Genomic DNA, 20864 nt, shown 5'->3' with positions numbered 1-20864 from the left:
CACTGGTTCTTCCTGCTTTAATTTTAGCTTGTAAGCAGGAATCAGGAGGATGGAATTATGGTCAGATTTGCCAAATGGAGGGTGAGGAGAGAGCTTAGTATGCATCTTTGTGTGTGGAGTAAAGATGGTCTAGAGTTCTTTTCCCTCTCGTTGCACAATTAACATGCTGATAGAAATTTGGTTAAACTGATTTAAGTTACCCTGCATTAAAGTCTACGGCTACTAGGAGCGCCGCCTCTGGGTGAGCGTTTTTCTTGCTTGCTTATGTCGGAATACAGATCATTCAATGCTGTCTTAGTGCCAACCTGACTGAGGTGGTATGTAAACAGCTACAAAGAATACAGAGGAGAACTCTCTCGATAGGTAGTGTGGACTACAGCTTAGCATGATTTACTCAACCTCAGGCGAGCGATAGCTTGAGACTTCCTTATATATAGCGCACCATCTGTTATTTACAGAAATACATAGTCCGCTGCCCTTTGTCTTACCAGACGATGCTGTTCAAGCCTGCCGGTATGTTGTATAACCAGCCAGCTGTGTGTTGTTATTGTCGTTGTTCAGCCACCACTCTGTGAAGCATAAGATGTTACAGTTTTTAATGTCCCATTGGAAGTTTAATGTTCCCTGTAAATCTGTGATTTTATTGTCCAAAGAGTGTACGTTTGCTAGCAGAATTGAGGGAAGTGGTGGTTTATTCAATAGCCTTTGAATTTTCAGAAGGCAGCCTGCTCTCCGGCCTCTCTTGCTCTGCCTCTTCTTGACGCAGATCATGGGGATCAGTGCCTATTCCCGAGGGAACCGTATATCCTCCGCCCCGGGCTCATCAGAGTCGTGAAAGAAGAAAAAGGATTCTGCTAGTCTGTGGTGAGTAATCGCAGTCCTGATGTCAAGAAGTTATTTTCTGTCATAAGAGACGGTAGCGGCAATATTATGTACAAAATGAGTTTTAAAAAAGGTTATGTACAGTTGAATTCGGAAGTTTACATACACCTAGGTTGGAGTCATTAAAACTAGTTTTTCAACCACTCCACAAATGTCCTGTTAATTAACAAACTATAGTTTTGGCAAGTTAGTTAGGACATCTACTTTGTGCGGAAATACCGTCCAACAAGTCATTTTTCCAACAATTTTTATTATATTTTTATTTCACCTTTATTTAACCAGGTAGGCTAGTTGAGAACAAGTTATCATTGACAACTGCGACCTGGCCAAGATAAAGCATAGCAGTGTGAACAGACAGCAACACAGAGTTACACATGGAGTAAACAATAAAAAGTCAATAACAGAGTAGAAATTTTGTTTACAGACAGATTATTTCACTTATAATTCAGTGTATCACAATTCCAGTGGGTCAGAAGTTTACATACACTAAGTTGACTGTGCCTTTAAACAGCTTGGATAATTCCAGAAAATGATGTCATGGCTTTAGAAGATTCTAATAGGCCAATTGACATAATTTTAGTCAATTGGAGGTATACCTGTGGATGTATTTCCAGAACTACCTTCAAAGTCAGCGCCTCTGCTTTTGACATCAAAAAATCAAAACATCTCAGAAAATAAATTGTAGACCTCCACAAGTCTGGTTCATCCTTGGGAGCAATTTCCAAATGCCTAAGGGTACCACGTCCGTCTGTACAAACAATAGTACACAAGTATAAACACCATCCCAACCGTGAAGCACGGGGGTGGCAGCCTCATGTTGTGGGGGTGCTTTGCTGCAAGAGGGACTGGTGCACTTCACAAAATAGATGGCATCATGCGGAGGAACATTATTTGGGCATATTGAAACAACATCTCAAGACATCAGTCAGGAAGTTAAAGCTTGGTCGCAAATGGGTCTTCAAAATGGACAATGACCCCAAGCATACTTCCAAAGCTGTGGCAAAATGGCTTAAGGACAACAAAGTCAAGGTATTGCAGTGGCCATCACAAAGCCCTGACCTCAATCCCATAGAAAATGTGTGGGCAGGACTGAAAAGTGTGTGTGAGCAAGGAGGCCTAAAAACCTGACTCAGTTACACCAGCTCTATCAGGAGGAATGGTTTCAAAATTCACCCAACTTATTGTGGGAAGCTTGTGGAAGGCTACCCAAAACTTTTGACCCATGCTAAACAATTTAATTGCAATGCTACCAAATCTAATTGAGTATATGTTAAACTTCTGACCCACTGGGAATGTGATGAAAGAAATCAAATATTAAACTCTCTACCATTGTTGGGCTCAAGAGTTTTCACACATCTGACTTCACACTTCAGTGCTAATTGTAGGTGCCGCCAGGCCTGTTTTGTCCTAGCAGAGTGGTAGCTTAGTCGACCTATGTAATTAGAGATGATTGTATTTGACATTTTGACTTCAGACGTAGGTTCAGATGGAGCATTACTCACTCAGTTTTGTGTTGGACGGTATTTCCTCTGTTGTTTCTTCTGCGGGTTTTGGTTTCTTAGAAGTTTTACCCTTGATAGTCCTTGGTAGTAATAGTCCATTTGGGTAATTTTGTCCAAAATCAAGGTTTTGAGGTATGGAATTTTGATGTGGATGGAAGGTTTTGATGTTGAGGTTAGTATCCTGTATAAGTCCTTGAGAAAAAAATTCAAATTCATCTACATTTATCCAACTTAACTTCTTGCGTCGAGCCAACCCGGATCCGGGATCATGACTACAGCCTCAAGCACATTACTATTAACTATTCATGAAAATCGCAAATGAAATGAAATCAATATGCTAGCTCTCATGCTTAGCCTTTTGTTAACAACACTGTCATCTCAGATTTTCAAAAATATGCTTCTCTACCATAGCAAAACTAGCATTTAGCATTTAGCGTTAGCATTTAGCGTTAGCATTTAGCGTTAGCATCACCAGGCAACATTTTCACAAAAACCAGCAAAAACATTCAATAAATCATTTACCTTTGAAGAACTTCGGATGTTTTCAATGAGGAGACTCTCAGTTAGATAGCAAATGTTCAGTTTTTCCTGAAAGATTTTTTGTGCAGGAGAAATCGGTCCGTTTGGTGCGTCACGTTTGGCTACCAAACAAAAATGAAAATTCAGTTATCCAAACGCCAAACTTTTTTCCAAATTAACTCCATAATATCGACTGAAACATGGCAAACGTTGTTTAGAATCAATCCTCAAGGTGTTTTTCACATATCTCTTCAATGATGTATCGTTCCTGGAAGTGTGCTTCTCCCTCTGTTATCGCATGGTAAAATGATTGCCACTGGGAATTACGCTCCAACTTAGACAAAGGACACCGGACGGACCCCTGGCAAATGTAGTCTCTTATGGCCAATCTTCCAATGATATGCCTACAAATACGTCACAATGCTGCAGACATCTTGGACGAACGGCAGAGAGCATAAGCTCGTTCACAGCACATTCACAGCCATATAAGGAGACGACAGTAAAACAGAGCTTCAGAAATTCAGCTCATTTCCTGTTTGAGGTTACATCGTGGTTTCGCCTGTAGCATCATTTCTGGGGCACTCACAGATAATATCTTTGCAGTTTTGAAAACGTCAGAGTGTTTTCTTTCCAAAGCTGCCAATTATATGCATAGTCGAGCATCTTTTCGTGACAAAATATTGCGCTTAAAACGGGAACGTTTTTTTATCCAATAATGACATAGCGCCCCCATAGCTTCAATAGGTTAATAGGGTGGAGGAGGTTCTGCTCGCGATCGGTGAACAGGTAGGAGAGCTGAATTTATACATTCTCCAGAATGAACCAAGCTGTGGTTGTGTTCATGAAAAGAGTACATTTGGTTGGTAGGCTAAATGCTAGTGTAATATTTTTAAGGGGTGTGTTGGTACCAATTTCACCTCTTTCTACCCCTTCGACAAGGGTGGTAGTTACAAATTTGCTTGTGTTTATTACGGATGATCAAATCAGGAAAGAGCTGAGTCATTTTGGTAAGTTTGCTAGCAGTTTTTCATGTACTGTTTGCTAGCAGTTTTTCATGTACTATCGGCAGGTTTTCAGGTAGATGGCATTAATCAGTTTGACCTAGTGAATGTTTGGAAAACGAAATATCCTGAAACAAGACAGTATACAGTACATGGGTGAAGGTTTTCGGAGCTAGGGTGAGTGCAGCTCGTTTTTACATGTCCAGGAATCAGAGCCATAGGCTCTTGGGTTCTACCATTCTCCCAGTGGGTTTTTCGGATCAGCACATAACCATGGCTCGGCTGTCTATTTCACCAGGGCCTCGCCATGCATCCTATTGGAAGTTTAATGTACAAGATGCTACTTTTTGCTCGGGTTTCCAGATTTTGGGGGAAAAGTGGGGGCAGCAAATAGAAAAGTATGAGTCTCTGAGTCAATGGTGGGATGTGGGGAAAGTCCAAATTCAGTTTTTCTGTCAATAGTATACATCTCTCTCATCCCCAGAGGCTAGGAGATTATTGGGGTAACTCAAGCGTAGTATTAGTGAGATGCAGGTGGAGATGGTGGGGCAAGGCAATGTAGGCATCCAGGCTAATTTAGGTGAATGACGTAGGAACCTGGGCTGTTTTTTCCAGGTTAAAGCAAAGGGAACACTTGTAAGAGCCAGGTTCTCCGTAGTCAAGGAGATGGATGCTCCCAGCTCCTTCTTCTTTGGTTTGGAAAGACAGAGTGGTGAAGCCAAGGGTATGCATTGTCTACGGCTGTCTGATGGGCGGGTGACCTCTGTGGTGGGGAGATGCGGGAGCGGACTGTGGAGTTTTATACTGAGTTGTATAGGGCAGAAATGTATGGTCCTATGTGTGCTCAGGTCTTGTTTGCAGAACTCCCTAAGCTCTCTCTGGCACAGAGGGATAAAATGGACATTTCTCTGTTGTCCCATGAACTGGCAGAGGCCATAACCCAGATGTCCCCCGGCCGTGCATCGGTGGTCAATGGACTCCCAGTGGAGTTTTATAAATAATTCAGGGGAATAATTGGACTGGACTTCTTTTGAGCGTTGCATGTGTGCATTGGGGTAGGAGAGGTTGCCAGTGAGCTGCTGTCGGGCATCTCTGAGTCTCCTGCCCAAGACAAGGGACTGGAGGATTGTGCTATTGCTCTGTGCGGACTACAAGATATTTGCCAAGGTCTTCTATACTAGACTGATGTCCCATCTGGACTCTATAGTACACAAGGACCAGCCATATTGGTGTTGTGAAGGGCTTAAAATGTTGTGGGTGTACCTGGGCTCGGAAAGGTGGGCCAAGAAGAACTGGGAGGGGCTGCCACAGGCAGTGGTGTCAAGACTGGCCAGGTGGAGGTGGATCCTGTCCCAAGTGTCATATAGAGGGAGGGTGCTGATAATCAACAACCTGGTGGCATCTTCCCTGTGGCATAAACTGGCTGTCCTCATCCCCCCCGCTGGTCTGCTTTCAGACCTGCAATGCAAGCTGGTGGACTTTTTCTGGTCGGGCCATCACTGGCTGAGGGTGGCAGTGTTGTACATAACTGTCCACAAAGAAGGTCAGGGCCTGGTGGAACTGAAGAGCAGGGTGGCTGCTTTCCGACTAAAGGCAGTGCAAAGACTGCTGTACCATACTGATGTCTGCGGGAGGGAACCAGCATGCACACTGCTGAGGAGAGCCGGCGGATTAGAGGTGGGCCAGCAGCTGCTCCTCATGAAGCTGGAGAGGCTGAGTACAGCAGGTCTCTCTGATTTTTACTCTGCAGTGCTGAGGGCCTGGCAGCTGTTCCTCATGAAGTTGGAGAGGCTGAGTACAGCAGGTCTCTCTGATTTTTACTCTGCAGTGCTGAAGGCCTGGCAGCTGCTAAGGCCCTCACTAGAAGGGGGTGGAGCCTGGGCTGTGGGTGTGGGAGGAGCCTATCTTCCACAACCCAGCGATCCCTTTGAGATTGGTTCAGTCGGCCAACCTGCAGAGGCAACTGATGGCAGTGGGTTTACAAAGGCTGGGTGACCTGAGACTGCTGGGAGAGGAGGGGTGGAAAACCCTGGAAGTCCTGGCACAACAAACAGGAATAATGTCTCTTAGGCTGCTGGAGAGATTCCTGGAGGAGGTCCAGGAGGCCCTGTCTGAGCTGGTGAGGGGGGTGTTTGAGCGTCCAAAGGGGGAGGGGCCACTAATGTTTCTGCCACTGCAGGTGACGGCAGAGACTGGGGACTGGCAAGGGGGTCTGGAAGATTTTAACACTCCTATTCTGGGGAAGTTTGAGGCGGTGGGAAGTAAGGCTCTCTTCAATCTATGCATTAAGGTAAAGAACATTAGGAGCCTAACGGGAGTGAAAGGCACATCAGTGGCAGTAGGAATGTGGGGAGGAGAGTATGGTGGGTTTTAGATGGAGGGGGCTCTACAAACTCTCAGTACCAAAGAGGTCAGGGGACCACCAGAGGAGTGTTCTACATGGAGCCCTGGACAGTAACAGCTGGTTGGTACATGTTGGACCGGGAGTCAAGCAGGGGTGTTCTTTCTGTGTTGTGAGCGAAACTGTGATTCATGTGTTTTCTCTGTGCGCCAGGTTAAGGCCATTAATGTCTTTGTTGGAATGTCTGTGTGAGAGGTTGGGGGTGGAGTTTACTGCTGGGATGTTTATAATGGTGTCCAGGTATTCAAATAAGGAAAAGGCCAAATGTGTGTTGTTGAATGTTCTGTTTGCTCAGGCAAAGTTGGCTATTTGGCTAACAGGGTCAAAGTTGGGGGGGAAACAGACCCTTTACTATTATTTAATGGGATGGTCTCTGCGCACCTTAGGGTTGAATTTGAGTTCTATAGAATGATAAAGTGTGGAGATGTTTCAGGAGATATGGTGTGTTGGGGGGCTGTCTGTATATCTGGGGAGATGGGTTGGACATACGGTTGTAGAAGTGGTGGGGTTGTGGTTATTATGATGTGTGATGTTTTGTATCATGGGGTAGAGGGCAAGGTGAGTATGGTCAATTTTATTCTTGAGAGTGTTTGAGTTTTTGTACAGCATGTGTGTGTGTGCGTTAGTGTGTTTGTGTGTGTTTGTGTGTTTGTGTGTGTTTGTGCGTTTGTGTGTTTGTGTGTGTTTGTGTGTGTGTGTGCGTTAGTGTGTTTGTGTGTGTTTGTGTGTTTGTGTGTGTTTGTGCGTTTGTGTGTTTGTGTGTGTTTGTGTGTGCGTTTGTGTGTTTGTGTGTGTTTGTGTGTTTGTGTGTGTTTGTGTGTTTGTGTGTGTGTTTAACTATACTTGTGGGGGTGCTATTTCTATTTCTAGGGTTTTAAGGGTTGTGGTTAGAATTAGTGTTAGGATTAGAATTAGGTTTAGTGTTAGGAGCTATGGTTAGTTTTAGAGTTAGGGTTAGGGTTAGGAACTAGGGTTAGTTTTAGGGTTAGGTTTATGAGCTAGGGTTAGTTTTAGAGTTAGGTTTAGGAACTAGGGTTAGTTTTACAGTTAGGATTAGGAGCTAGGGTTAGTAAGGTTAGGTGTAGGAGCTAGGGTTAGTAAGGTTAGGTTTTGGGGTATGGTTAGTAATACATTTTCTTCATACAGTATCATAATGTTTCTTTAAACCTGCCTAAGATAAATCATTGATTTATTGTGAGGTTGCATATTAAATACATTTATTAGACTTTTTAAATGTAGATGTTCCAAAGGCGCGAATGAACGGTTTATATACGGCTTTTATGCCTGGAGGCCTGGAGATGCTCAACATGTTTATGTTGATTAATGGTCAACTACCGTGAGCCCGACAGGGTTTTGCATGACAACAGCCAGCTGACAACATGTCATTACCCCCATAGCATGACAATAACCAGCTGACAACATGTCATGACCCCCCATAGCATGACTATAACCAGCTGACAACATGTCATGACCCCCATAGCATGACTATAACCAGGCTGACAACATGTCATTACCCCCATAGCATGACAATAACCAGCTGACAACATGTCATGACCCCCATAGCATGACTATAACCAGCTGACAACATGTCATGACCCCCATAGCATGACAATAACCAACTGACAACATGTCATTACCCCCATAGCATGACAATAACCAGCTGACAACATGTCATCACCCCCATAGCATGACTATAACCAGCTTACAACATGTCATTACCCCCCATAGCATGACTATAACCAGCTTACAACATGTCATGACCCCCATAGCATGACTATAACCAGCTTACAACATGTCATGACCCCCATAGCATGACTATAACCAGCTGACAACATGTCATGTCCCCCATAGCATGACTATAACCAGCTGACAACATGTCATGACCCCCATAGCATGACTATAACCAGCTGACAACATGTCATCACCCCCATAGCATGACAATAACCAGCTGACAACATGTCATGACCCCCATAGCATGACTATAACCAGCTTACAACATGTCATGACCCCCATAGCATGACTATAACCAGCTGACAACATGTCATGACCCCCATAGCATGACTATAACCAGCTGACAACATGTCTTTACCCCCATAGCATGACTATAACCAGCTGACAACATGTCATGACCCCCATAGCATGACTATAACCAGGCTGACAACATGTCATTACCCCCATAGCATGACTATAACCAGCTGACAACATGTCATTACCCCCATAGCATGACAATAACCAGCTGACAACATGTCATGACCCCCCACAGCATGACTATAACCAGCTGACAACATGTCATCACCCCCCATAGCATGACAATAACCAACTGACAACATGTCATGACCCCCCATAGCATGACTATAACCAGCTGACAACATGTCTTTACCCCCATAGCATGACTATAACCAGCTGACAACATGTCATCACCCCCATAGCATGACTATAACCAGCTGACAACATGTCATGACCCCCATAGCATGACTATAACCAGCTGACAACATGTCATCACCCCCATAGCATGACTATAACCAGCTGACAACATATCATCACCCCGCATAGCATGACAATAACCAGCTGACAACATGTCATCACCCCCATAGCATGACTATAACCAGGCTGACAACATGTCATCACCCCCCATAGCATGACAATAACCAGCTGACAACATGTCATCACCCCCATAGCATGACTATAACCAGCTGACAACATGTCATCACCCCCCATAGCATGACAATAACCAGCTGACAACATGTCATCACCCCCATAGCATGACTATAACCAGGCTGACAACATGTCATCACCCCCCATAGCATGACAATAACCAACTGACAACATGTCATCACCCCCATAGCATGACAATAACCAACTGACAACATGTCATCACCCCCATAGCATGACTATAACCAGGCTGACAACATGTCATCACCCCCATAGCATGACTATAACCAGCTTACAACATGTCATGACCCCCATAGCATGACAATAACCAGCTGACAACATGTCATCACCCCCATAGCATGACAATAACCAACTGACAACATGTCATCACCCCCATAGCATGACTATAACCAGGCTGACAACATGTCATGACCCCCCATAGCATGACAATAACCAGCTGACAACATGTCATCACCCCCCATAGCATGACAATAACTACGCTTGTTAACTCACTATTGTATTCTATCTGGCTGTGCACCAGGCCATATACTGTAGGCTTGTTCATTTAGCTGACAAGATATGCTTATGAGTCCCAAGCCATTATTTTACGTTATGTGATCTTATAGTAAGAAGAATAAACCGTTCACAGCTGAATATAACAGGAAGCACATATTTCCCATTCCCGAGCGAGTGCTCACATGAAGTGAATATGTCAAGCATAAAGGTGATCATTTGAAACAGGTCCTATGAACTAGATTTAGAGTTATTTGTCAACTTTAGTTGTGAATGATACATAACCTTAGATTGTCTAAGAAATCAGAAGATACAGTGCCTTGCGAAAGTATTCGGCCCCCTTGAACTTTGCGACCTTTTGCCACATTTCAGGCTTCAAACATAAAGATATAAAACTGTATTTTTTTGTGAAGAATCAACAACAAGTGGGACACAATCATGAAGTGGAACGACATTTATTGGATATTTCAAACTTTTTTAACAAATCAAAAACTGAAAAATTGGGCGTGCAAAATTATTCAGCCCCTTTACTTTCAGTGCAGCAAACTCTCTCCAGAAGTTCAGTGAGGATCTCTGAATGATCCAATGTTGACCTAAATGACTAATGATGATAAATACAATCCACCTGTGTGTAATCAAGTCTCCGTATAAATGCACCTGCACTGTGATAGTCTCAGAGGTCCGTTAAAAGCGCAGAGAGCATCATGAAGAACAAGGAACACACCAGGCAGGTCCAAGATACTGTTGTGAAGAAGTTTAAAGCCGGATTTGGATACAAAAAGATTTCCCAAGCTTTAAACATCCCGAGGAGCACTGTGCAAGCGATAATATTGAAATGGAAGGAGTATCAGACCACTGCAAATCTACCAAGACCTGGCCGTCCCTCTAAACTTTCAGCTCATACAAGGAGAAGACTGATCAGAGATGCAGCCAAGAGGCCCATGATCACTCTGGATGAACTGCAGAGATCTACAGCTGAGGTAGGAGACTCTGTCCATAGGACAACAATCAGTCTTATATTGCACAAATCTGGCCTTTATGGAAGAGTGGCAAGAAGAAAGCCATTTCTTAAAGATATCCATAAAAAGTGTTGTTTAAAGTTTGCCACAAGCCACCTGGGAGACACACCAAACATGTGGAAGAAGGTACTCTGGTCAGATGAAACCAAAATTGAACTTTTTGGCAACAATGCAAAACGTTATGTTTGGCGTAAAAGCAACACAGCTCATCACCCTGAACACACCATCCCCACTGTCAAACATGGTGGTGGCAGCATCATGGTTTGGGCCTGCTTTTCTTCAGCAGGGACAGGGAAGATGGTTAAAATTGATGGGAAGATGGATGGAGCCAAATACCGGACCATTCTGGAAGAAAACCTGATGGAGTCTGCAAAAGACCTGAGACTGGGATGGAGATTTGTCTTCCAACAAGACAATGATCCAAAACATAAAGCAAAATCTACAATGGAATGGTTCAAAAATAGACATATCCAGGTGTTAGAATGGCCAAGTCAAAGTCCAGACCTGAATCCAATCGAGAATCTGTGGAAAGAACTGAAAACTGCTGTTCACAAATGCTCTCCATCCAACCTCACTGAGCTCGAGCTGTTTTGCAAGGAGGAATGGTAAAAAATGTCAGTCTCTCGTTGTGCAAAACTGATAGAGACATACCCCAAGCGACTTACAGCTGTAATCGCAGCAAAAGGTGGCGCTACAAAGTATTAACTTAAGGGGGCTGAATAATTTTGCACGCCCAATTTTTCAGTTTTTGATTTCTTTAAAAAATTTGAAATATCCAATAAATGTCGTTCCACGTCATGATTGTGTCCCACTTGTTGTTGATTCTTCACAAAATTACAGTTTTATATCTTTATGTTTGAAGCCTGAAATGTGGCAAAAGGTAGCAAAGTTCAAGGGGGCCGAATACTTTCGCAAGGCACTGTATATGGTCTGTATATGTATATGTATATGCCATAATCCACATAATTGATCATTATAACCCTAACCCTAACCCGTACTCTAACTCATACCCTTACCCTTACCATAACCCTAACCCTAGCTCCTAACCCAAAAACATAATTGATAATTAACCCTAAACCTAACCCTAGCTCCTAACCCTGACCCTAAACCTAACCCTAGCTCCTAACCCTGACCCTGACCCTAAACCTAACCCTAGCTCCTAACCCTGACCCTGACCCTAAACCTAATTCTAACCCAACACTGGCACTAACCATAAACCCCCCAGAAATATCATTTTATCTTGTGGGAACTAACAAAATGTCCCCAGTTGGTCAAATGTTTGTTTGTTTGTTTGTTACCTATTCTGGTTAAACACACACACACACACACACACACACACACACACACACACACACACACACACACACACACACACACACACACACACACACACACACACCACACAGCTGTAAAGGATGGTGGATGAGACAGAACAGGGGTGTATTGGGTTAGGCCTGGTCCTGAAGAATTTCGAGATACTCTCAGAATTCCTGGAATGCTTGCGGTCAATCCTCAACTTTTATGTGGCTACAGAAATATTTCTCAGAATAACTACCTGTACCTATTCATCAACAGGAGCGTCGGCCACAGTGCTCACTTCAAAACACCTCAGATCAGCACCAAGAGAGAGAAAACCCTGGTTTAGTGTTTGTTTGGATGAGCCAAGTCTAAGGCCCTGTTCCAACACTTCAATTATGCTGCTTCAGTTTCAACTGTTCTGCCTGCGGCTACGGAATCCTGACCTGTTCACCGGACAAGCTACCTGTCCCAGACCTGCTGTTTTCAACTCTCTAGATATAGCAGGAGTGGTAGAGATACTCTTAATGATCAGCTATGAAAAGCCAACTGTGCTTCTACACCTGCATTGCTTGCTGTTTGGGGTTTTAGGCTGGGTTTCTGTACAGCACTTTGAGATATCAGCTGATGTAAGAAGGGCTTTATAAATAAATTTGATTTGGTATGAGTAGGCCACCCCTCCTTCCTGTCCTCCGTAATGGGTTTTGTCTAGAAAACAACAACTAATAATTATTCAGATCAAAATTGAACGATTCTTTCCAAAGTTTTACCTTTGATATCACTTTTACAGTTGCAACCCTTCATGCCAAAACCGCTTTCAAAGTAGTTAGTCACTAATCTGATTTAACTGGATTGGTGAAAGCAATCTAGTGGAACCCTCCTTTTCATCGATCCATTGGACCGTAGCTTGGACTGTCGATAGTTAGTTTATTGAAATGTTTCCAAACTCTGTCCTTTTGGGACCTAATGGCACATGTCGTGGTTAAAGCCAAGCTTGAAGATGAGTTGATCATTTTAAATTAACTGTATAGTGTTAGGAAACCCCCAAATTGTGCACCACTTGAAGGGGATTGAGTTTGGGAAACACTGGTGTATAAGAATGTTTTCCCTCGCTGACATTTTCCTCACATGTCCACTGATGTTTACGGATACATAACCCATGGAGACAGACGATCGATACAGAGGGAGGGTTCAGGGAAAGGGGGATTGGCTCTCAGGGAGGCGAGTGGATTGGCTGTCAGGGAGGCGAGTGGATTGTCAGTCAGGGAGGCAAGGGATTGGCCATCAGGGAGGCGAGTGGATTGTCAGTCAGGGAGGCAAGGGATTGGCCGTCAGGGAGGCGAGGGGATTGTCAGTCAGGGAGGCAAGGGATTGGCCGTCAGGGAGGCGAGGGGAATGGCTGTCAGGGAGGCGAGGGGAATGGCCCACTAGACTTGTTCACCATCTATCCCACACATTTCTCCTTCCACCTCACACAGCAAGTTTAATGATGGTAATAAATAAAGCCCCGTGAAGGAAGGAAGGCAGGAATGGAGCTCCTCTTCACCAAGAGAAAGCACGCTGATGCCATGAAACGCTGTACTGATGTTATGGGAAGACTGCTGGTCGTTAGAAGCTCTGTTCTGTCACAAAACCAATACTGGAAGTCAGAGGTGGTGCGTGCGTGTGCGTGTGTGCGTGTGTGTGTGTGTGCGTGTGTGTGTGTGTGTGTGTGTGTGTGTGTGTGTGTGTGTGTGTGTGTGTGTGTGTGTGTGTGTGTGTGTGTGTGTGTGTGTGTGTGTGTGTGTGTGTGTGTGTGTGTGTGAAATGTGTACCTTTACCAACTTTCCAAATCCATATCCTCCTCTGACCTCTTCAATGTCAGGCGATTATGAGCAGCTTGGGTTGTGCTTCCTGTATTGATTTCAGGCGGACAGATGATCTGATGTCTACAATAACGTTGTATGATAACAGGCCACAGTCTGACAGATTGTGAAGCAGTGAAAGCTTACAGTTCAAATACGTTAGACCTTCACTTAAATGCTTCACCAAGTTTCTGAAATGTAATGGTAGGTTTTGGAAGCGTCTCTGCTGTCAAAATGTCTCCCATCGAGTGGGTGATTTGAGCATGACAAAATGTCTCCCATCGAGTAGGTGATTTCGGTTTTACAATTTTTCATTCATCGATTTGGTGATTTGGGCTTTACAAAATATCATCCATCGAGTAGGTCACTTGGGCATGACAAAATGTCATCCATCGAGTAGGTCATTTGAGCATGACAAAATGTGAAATGGTTGGAGCCTCCACTCCTCCTCTGCCTGCTGTCTCAGATTCAGACGTTTGAGTTACGTGACGTTTTGAGGAAAGCCTTCTTTCTGTGAGCTCGATTTAACACCCATAGTTCTCTGAGGTGATAAGACTCATCAGCCTAACGCAGGGTAATACATTTAATCATTCAATAAGAGAGCAAATAGAAGCAGTGGAGAATGAGAGAAGCAGGGGAGAATGAGAGAAGCAGGGGAGAATGAGAGTAGCAGTGGAGAATGAGAGAAGCAGGGGAGAATGAGAGTAGCAGTGGAGAATGAGAGTAGCAGGGGAGAATGAGAGTAGCAGGGGAGAATGAGAGTAGCAGAGGGAGAATGAGAGAAGCAGGGGAGAATGAGAGTAGCAGTGGAGAATGAGAGAAGCAGGGGAGAATGAGAGTAGCAGTGGAGAATGAGAGAAGCAGGGGAGAATGAGAGTAGCAGGGGAGAATGAGAGTAGCAGTGGAGAATGAGAGAAGCAGGGGAGAATGAGAGTAGCAGTGGAGAATGAGAGAAGCAGTGGAGAATGAGAGAAGCAGTGGAGAATGAGAGTAGCAGTGGAGAATGAGAGTAGCAGTGGAGAATGAGAGAAGCAGTGGAGAATGAGAGAAGCAGTGGAGAATGAGAGAAGCAGGGGAGAATGAGAGTAGCAGTGGAGAATGAGAGAAGCAGTGGAGAATGAGAGTAGCAGTGGAGAATGAGAGAAGCAGTGGAGAATGAGAGAAGCAGTGGAGAATGAGAGAAGCAGTGGAGAATGAGAGTAGCAGTGGAGAATGAGAGAAGCAGGGGAGAATGAGAGTAGCAGTGGAGAATGAGAGAAGCAGGGGAGAATGAGAGTAGCAGTGGAGAATGAGAGAAGCAGGGGAGAATGAGAGTAGCAGTGGATAATGAGAGTAGCAGGGGAGAATGAGAGAAGCAGTGGAGAATAAGAGAAGCAGTGGAGAATGAGAGAAGCATTGGAGAATGAGAGAAGCAGTGGAGATTGAGAGTAGCAGGGGAGAATGAGAGAAGCAGTGGAGAATGAGAGAAGCAGTGGAGAATGAGAGAAGCAGGGGAGAATGAGAGAAGCAGGGGAGAATGAGAGAAGCAGTGGAGAATGAGAGAAGCAGGGGAGAATGAGAGAAGCAGTGGAGAATGAGAGAAGCAGTGGAGAATGAGAGAAGCAGGGGAGAATGAGAGTAGGAGTGGAGAATGAGAGTAGCAGTGGAGAATGAGAGAAGCATTGGAGAATGAGAGAAGCAGTGGAGATTGAGAGAAGCAGGGGAGAATGAGAGAAGCAGGGGAGAATGAGAGAAGCAGGGGAGAATGAGAGAAGCAGTGGAGAATGAGAGAAGCAGTGGAGAATGAGAGAAGCAGGGGAGAATGAGAGAAGCAGTGGAGAATGAGAGAAGTAGGGGAGAATGAGAGAAGCAGGGGAGAATGAGAGAAGCAGTGGAGAATGAGAGAAGCAGTGGAGAATGAGAGAAGCAGGGGAGAATGAGAGAAGCAGTGGAGAATGAGAGAAGCAGTGGAGAATGAGAGAAGCAGTGGAGAATGAGAGAAGCAGTGGAGAATGAGAGAAGCAGTGGAGAATGAGAGAAGCAGTGGAGAATGTTTGAGAGTCTTTGATTATGAGTTTGTGAGTGTTTGTGTGTGTTCATGCATGTTTGTGTTTGTGTGTGTTCTCGCATGCCAGTTTTGTCTGTATACATCAACCCTACACTGGCCCAAACGCTTGACAACACAGCCACTACAGCCACCGATCCACACACACAAACCCGGTGGCACAGCACGGCATGTCTAAACCCCTCTACCCCTTCTGTGAGTGAGTATAATCCACAGCAGCACTAATAGCATTACCAGAGCATAGAAAATCCCCTTAGCACCACGCCAGGGAGCAGGGGAACCCAGACCTTCATCAAGTCACACACACCACACACCACACACACTCCGCAGGTTGCTTTAGGAAGCACATACACAGCTCACAATGGCTACTACACTTCTCATATAGGTCTAAGAAATTAATTAAACAACAAACAAGGGAGCAAGGGAGGAACAGAGCAAGGGAGCAAGGGTGCAAGGGAGAAATTGAGCAAGGTAGGAAGGGAGGAAGAACAATGGGAAATTTACATTTACATTTAAGTCATTTAGCAGACGCTCTTATCCAGAGCGACTTACAAATTGGTGCGTTCACCTTAAGACATCCAGTGGAACAGCCACTTTACAATAGTGCATCTAAATCTTTTAAGGGGGTGAGAAGGATTACTTTATCCTATCCTAGGTATTCCTGAAAGAGGTGGGGTTTCAGGTGTCTCCGGAAGGTGGTGATTGACTCCGCTGTCCTGGCGTCGTGAGGGAGTTTGTTCCACCATTAAAAATAAAATAAAGAAATAAAAAATAAAAATAAATAAAGGAGGAGGGAAAATAATGGAAGAAATTAGTCAGCAATAGAGACTTGGTCTTGAGCAAAAGATGAAGCAAAGTTTGTAGAGAGGGAGTGGTAGACTGGGAGCGAGGGAGTGGTAGACTAGGAGAGAGGGAGTGGTAGACTGGGAGAGAGGGAGTGGTAGACTAGGAGAGAGGGAGTGGTAGACTGGGAGAGAGGGAGTGGTAGACTAGGAGAGAGGGAGTGGTAGACTGGGAGAGAGGGAGTGGTAGACTAGGAGAGAGGGAGTGGTAGACTAGGAGAGAGGGAGTGGTAGACTAGGAGAGAGGGAGTGGTAGACTAGGAGAGAGGGAGTGGTAGACTAGGAGAGAGGGAGTGGTAGACTAGGAGAGAGGGAGTGGTAGACTAGGAGAGAGGGAGTGGTAGACTAGGAGAGAGGGAGTGGTAGACTGGGAGCGAGGGAGTGGTAGACTAGGAGAGAGGGAGTGGTAGACTGGGAGAGAGGGGAGTGGTAGACTAGGAGAGAGGGAGTGGTAGACTGGGAGAGAGGGAGTGGTAGACTAGGAGAGAGGGAGTGGTAGACTGGGAGAGAGGGAGTGGTAGACTAGGAGAGAGGGAGTGGTAGACTAGGAGAGAGGGAGTGGTAGACTGGGAGAGAGGGAGTGGTAGACTAGGAGAGAGGGAGTGGTAGACTGGGAGAGAGGGAGTGGTAGACTAGGAGAGAGGGAGTGGTAGACTAGGAGAGAGGGAGTGGTAGACTAGGAGAGAGGGAGTGGTAGACTAGGAGAGAGGGAGTGGTAGACTAGGAGAGAGGGAGTGGTAGACTAGGAGAGAGGGAGTGGTAGACTAGGAGAGAGGGAGTGGTAGACTAGGAGAGAGGGAGTGGTAGACTAGGAGAGAGGGAGTGGTAGACTGGGAGAGAGGGAGTGGTAGACTAGGAGAGAGGAGTGGTAGACTAGGAGAGAGGGAGTGGTAGACTAGGAGAGAGGGAGTGGTAGACTGGGAGAGAGGGAGTGGTAGACTAGGAGAGAGGGAGTGGTAGACTGGGAGAGAGGGAGTGGTAGACTAGGAGAGAGGGAGTGGTAGACTGGGAGAGAGGGAGTGGTAGACTAGGAGAGAGGGAGTGGTAGACTGGGAGAGAGGGAGTGGTAGACTAGGAGAGAGGGAGTGGTAGACTGGGAGAGAGGGAGTGGTAGACTAGGAGAGAGGGAGTGGTTGACTGGGAGAGAGGGAGTGGTAGACTAGGAGAGAGGGAGTGGTAGACTGGGAGAGAGGGAGTGGTAGACTAGGAGAGAGGGAGTGGTAGACTGGGAGAGAGGGAGTGGTAGACTAGGAGAGAGGGAGTGGTAGACTAGGAGAGAGGGAGTGGTAGACTGGGAGAGAGGGAGTGGTAGACTGGGAGCGAGGGAGTGGTAGACTAGGAGAGAGGGAGTGGTAGACTGGGAGAGAGGGAGTGGTAGACTGGGAGCGAGGGAGTGGTAGACTAGGAAAGAGGGAGTGGTAGACTGGGAGAGAGGGAGTGGTAGACTGGGAGCGAGGGGAGTGGTAGACTAGGAGAGAGGGAGTGGTAGACTGGGAGAGAGGGAGTGGTAGACTAGGAGAGAGGGAGTGGTAGACTGGGAGAGAGGGAGTGGTAGACTGGGAGAGAGGGAGTGGTAGACTGGGAGCGAGGGAGTGGTAGACTAGGAGAGAGGGAGTGGTAGACTGGGAGAGAGGGAGTGGTAGACTGGGAGCGAGGGAGTGGTAGACTAGGAGAGAGGGATTGGTAGACTCGGAGAGAGGGAGTGGTAGACTGGGAGCGAGGGAGTGGTAGACTAGGAGAGAGGGAGTGGTAGACTGGGAGAGAGGGAGTGGTAGACTGGGAGCGAGGGAGTGGTAGACTAGGAGAGAGGGAGTGGTAGACTGGGAGAGAGGGAGTGGTAGACTAGGAGAGAGGGAGTGGTAGACTGGGAGAGAGGGAGTGGTAGACTAGGAGAGAGGGAGTGGTAGACTGGGAGAGAGGGAGTGGTAGACTAGGAGAGAGGGAGTGGTAGACTGGGAGCGAGGGAGTGGTAGACTAGGAGAGAGGGAGTGGTAGACTGGGAGAGAGGGAGTGGTAGACTGGGAGCGAGGGAGTGGTAGACTAGGAGAGAGGGAGTGGTAGACTGGGAGAGAGGGAGTGGTAGACTGGGAGCGAGGGAGTGGTAGACTAGGAGAGAGGGAGTGGTAGACTGGGAGCGAGGGAGTGGTAGACTAGGAGAGAGGGAGTGGTAGACTGGGAGAGAGGGAGTGGTAGACTGGGAGCGAGGGAGTGGTAGACTGGGAGCGAGGGAGTGGTAGACTAGGAGAGAGGGGAGTGGTAGACTGGGAGAGAGGGAGTGGTAGACTGGGAGCGAGGGAGTGGTAGACTAGGAGAGAGGGAGTGGTAGACTGGGAGAGAGGGAGTGGTAGACTGGGAGCGAGGGAGTGGTAGACTAGGAGAGAGGGAGTGGTAGACTGGGAGAGAGGGAGTGGTAGACTAGGAGAGAGGGAGTGGTAGACTGGGAGAGAGGGAGTGGTAGACTGGGAGCGAGGGAGTGGTAGACTAGGAGAGAGGGAGTGGTAGACTGGGAGAGGGAGTGGTAGACTGGGAGCGAGGGAGTGGTAGACTAGGAAAGAGGGAGTGGTAGACTGGGAGAGAGGGAGTGGTAGACTGGGAGCGAGGGAGTGGTAGACTAGGAGAGAGGGAGTGGTAGACTGGGAGAGTGGGAGTGGTAGACTAGGAGAGAGGGAGTGGTAGACTGGGAGAGAGGGAGTGGTAGACTGGGAGCGAGGGAGTGGTAGACTAGGAGAGAGGGAGTGGTAGACTGGGAGAGAGGGAGTGGTAGACTAGGAGAGAGGGAGTGGTAGACTGGGAGAGAGGGAGTGGTAGACTGGGAGAGAGGGAGTGGTAGACTGGGAGAGAGGGAGTGGTAGACTAGGAGAGAGGGAGTGGTAGACTGGGAGAGAGGGAGTGGTAGACTAGGAGAGAGGGAGTGGTAGACTGGGAGAGAGGGAGTGGTAGACTAGGAGAGAGGGAGTGGTAGACTAGGAGAGAGGGAGTGGTAGACTGGGAGAGAGGGAGTGGTAGACTAGGAGAGAGGGAGTGGTAGACTGGGAGAGAGGGAGTGGTAGACTGGGAGAGAGGGAGTGGTAGACTGGGAGAGAGGGAGTGGTAGACTAGGAGAGAGGGGAGTGGTAGACTGGGAGAGAGGGAGTGGTAGACTAGGAGAGAGGGAGTGGTAGACTGGGAGAGAGGGAGTGGTAGACTAGGAGAGAGGGAGTGGTAGACTAGGAGAGAGGGAGTGGTAGACTGGGAGAGAGGGAGTGGTAGACTAGGAGAGAGGGAGTGGTAGACTGGGAGAGAGGGAGTGGTAGACTGGGAGAGAGGGAGTGGTAGACTAGGAGAGAGGGAGTGGTAGACTAGGAGAGAGGGAGTGGTAGACTGGGAGAGAGGGAGTGGTAGACTGGGAGAGAGGGAGTGGTAGACTAGGGAGAGAGGGAGTGGTAGACTGGGAGAGAGGGAGTGGTAGACTAGGAGAGAGGGAGTGGTAGACTGGGAGAGAGGGAGTGGTAGACTAGGGAGAGAGGGAGTGGTAGACTGGGAGAGAGAGGGAGTGGTAGACTGGAGAGAGGGAGTGGTAGACTAGGAGAGAGGGAGTGGTAGACTGGGAGAGAGGGAGTGGTAGACTGGGAGAGAGGGAGTGGTAGACTGGGAGAGAGGGAGTGGTAGACTGGGAGAGAGGGAGTGGTAGACTGGGAGAGAGGGAGTGGTAGACTAGGAGAGAGGGAGTGGTAGACTGGGAGAGAGGGAGTGGTAGACTAGGAGAGAGGGAGTGGTAGACTGGGAGAGAGGGAGTGGTAGACTAGGAGAGAGGGAGTGGTAGACTAGGAGAGAGGGAGTGGTAGACTGGGAGAGAGGGAGTGGTAGACTAGGAGAGAGGGAGTGGTAGACTGGGAGAGAGGGAGTGGTAGACTGGGAGAGAGGGAGTGGTAGACTAGGAGAGAGGGAGTGGTAGACTAGGAGAGAGGGAGTGGTAGACTGGGAGAGAGGGAGTGGTAGACTGGGAGAGAGGGAGTGGTAGACTAGGAGAGAGGGAGTGGTAGACTGGGAGAGAGGGAGTGGTAGACTAGGAGAGAGGGAGTGGTAGACTGGGAGAGAGGGAGTGGTAGACTAGGAGAGAGGGAGTGGTAGACTGGGAGAGAGGGAGTGGTAGACTAGGAGAGAGGGAGTGGTAGACTGGGAGAGAGGGAGTGGTAGACTAGGAGAGAGGGAGTGGTAGACTGGGAGAGAGGGAGTGGTAGACTAGGAGAGAGGGAGGGTAGACTGGGAGCGAGGGAGTGGTAGACTAGGAGAGAGGGAGTGGTAGACTGGGAGAGAGGGAGTGGTAGACTAGGAGAGAGGGAGTGGTAGACTGGGAGAGAGGGAGTGGT

The sequence above is a fragment of the Oncorhynchus nerka genome, linkage group LG11 (genome assembly GCF_034236695.1).
Source record: "Oncorhynchus nerka isolate Pitt River linkage group LG11, Oner_Uvic_2.0, whole genome shotgun sequence".
NCBI lineage: Eukaryota > Metazoa > Chordata > Actinopteri > Salmoniformes > Salmonidae > Oncorhynchus > Oncorhynchus nerka.
This window is presented reverse-complemented; position numbering follows the sequence as displayed.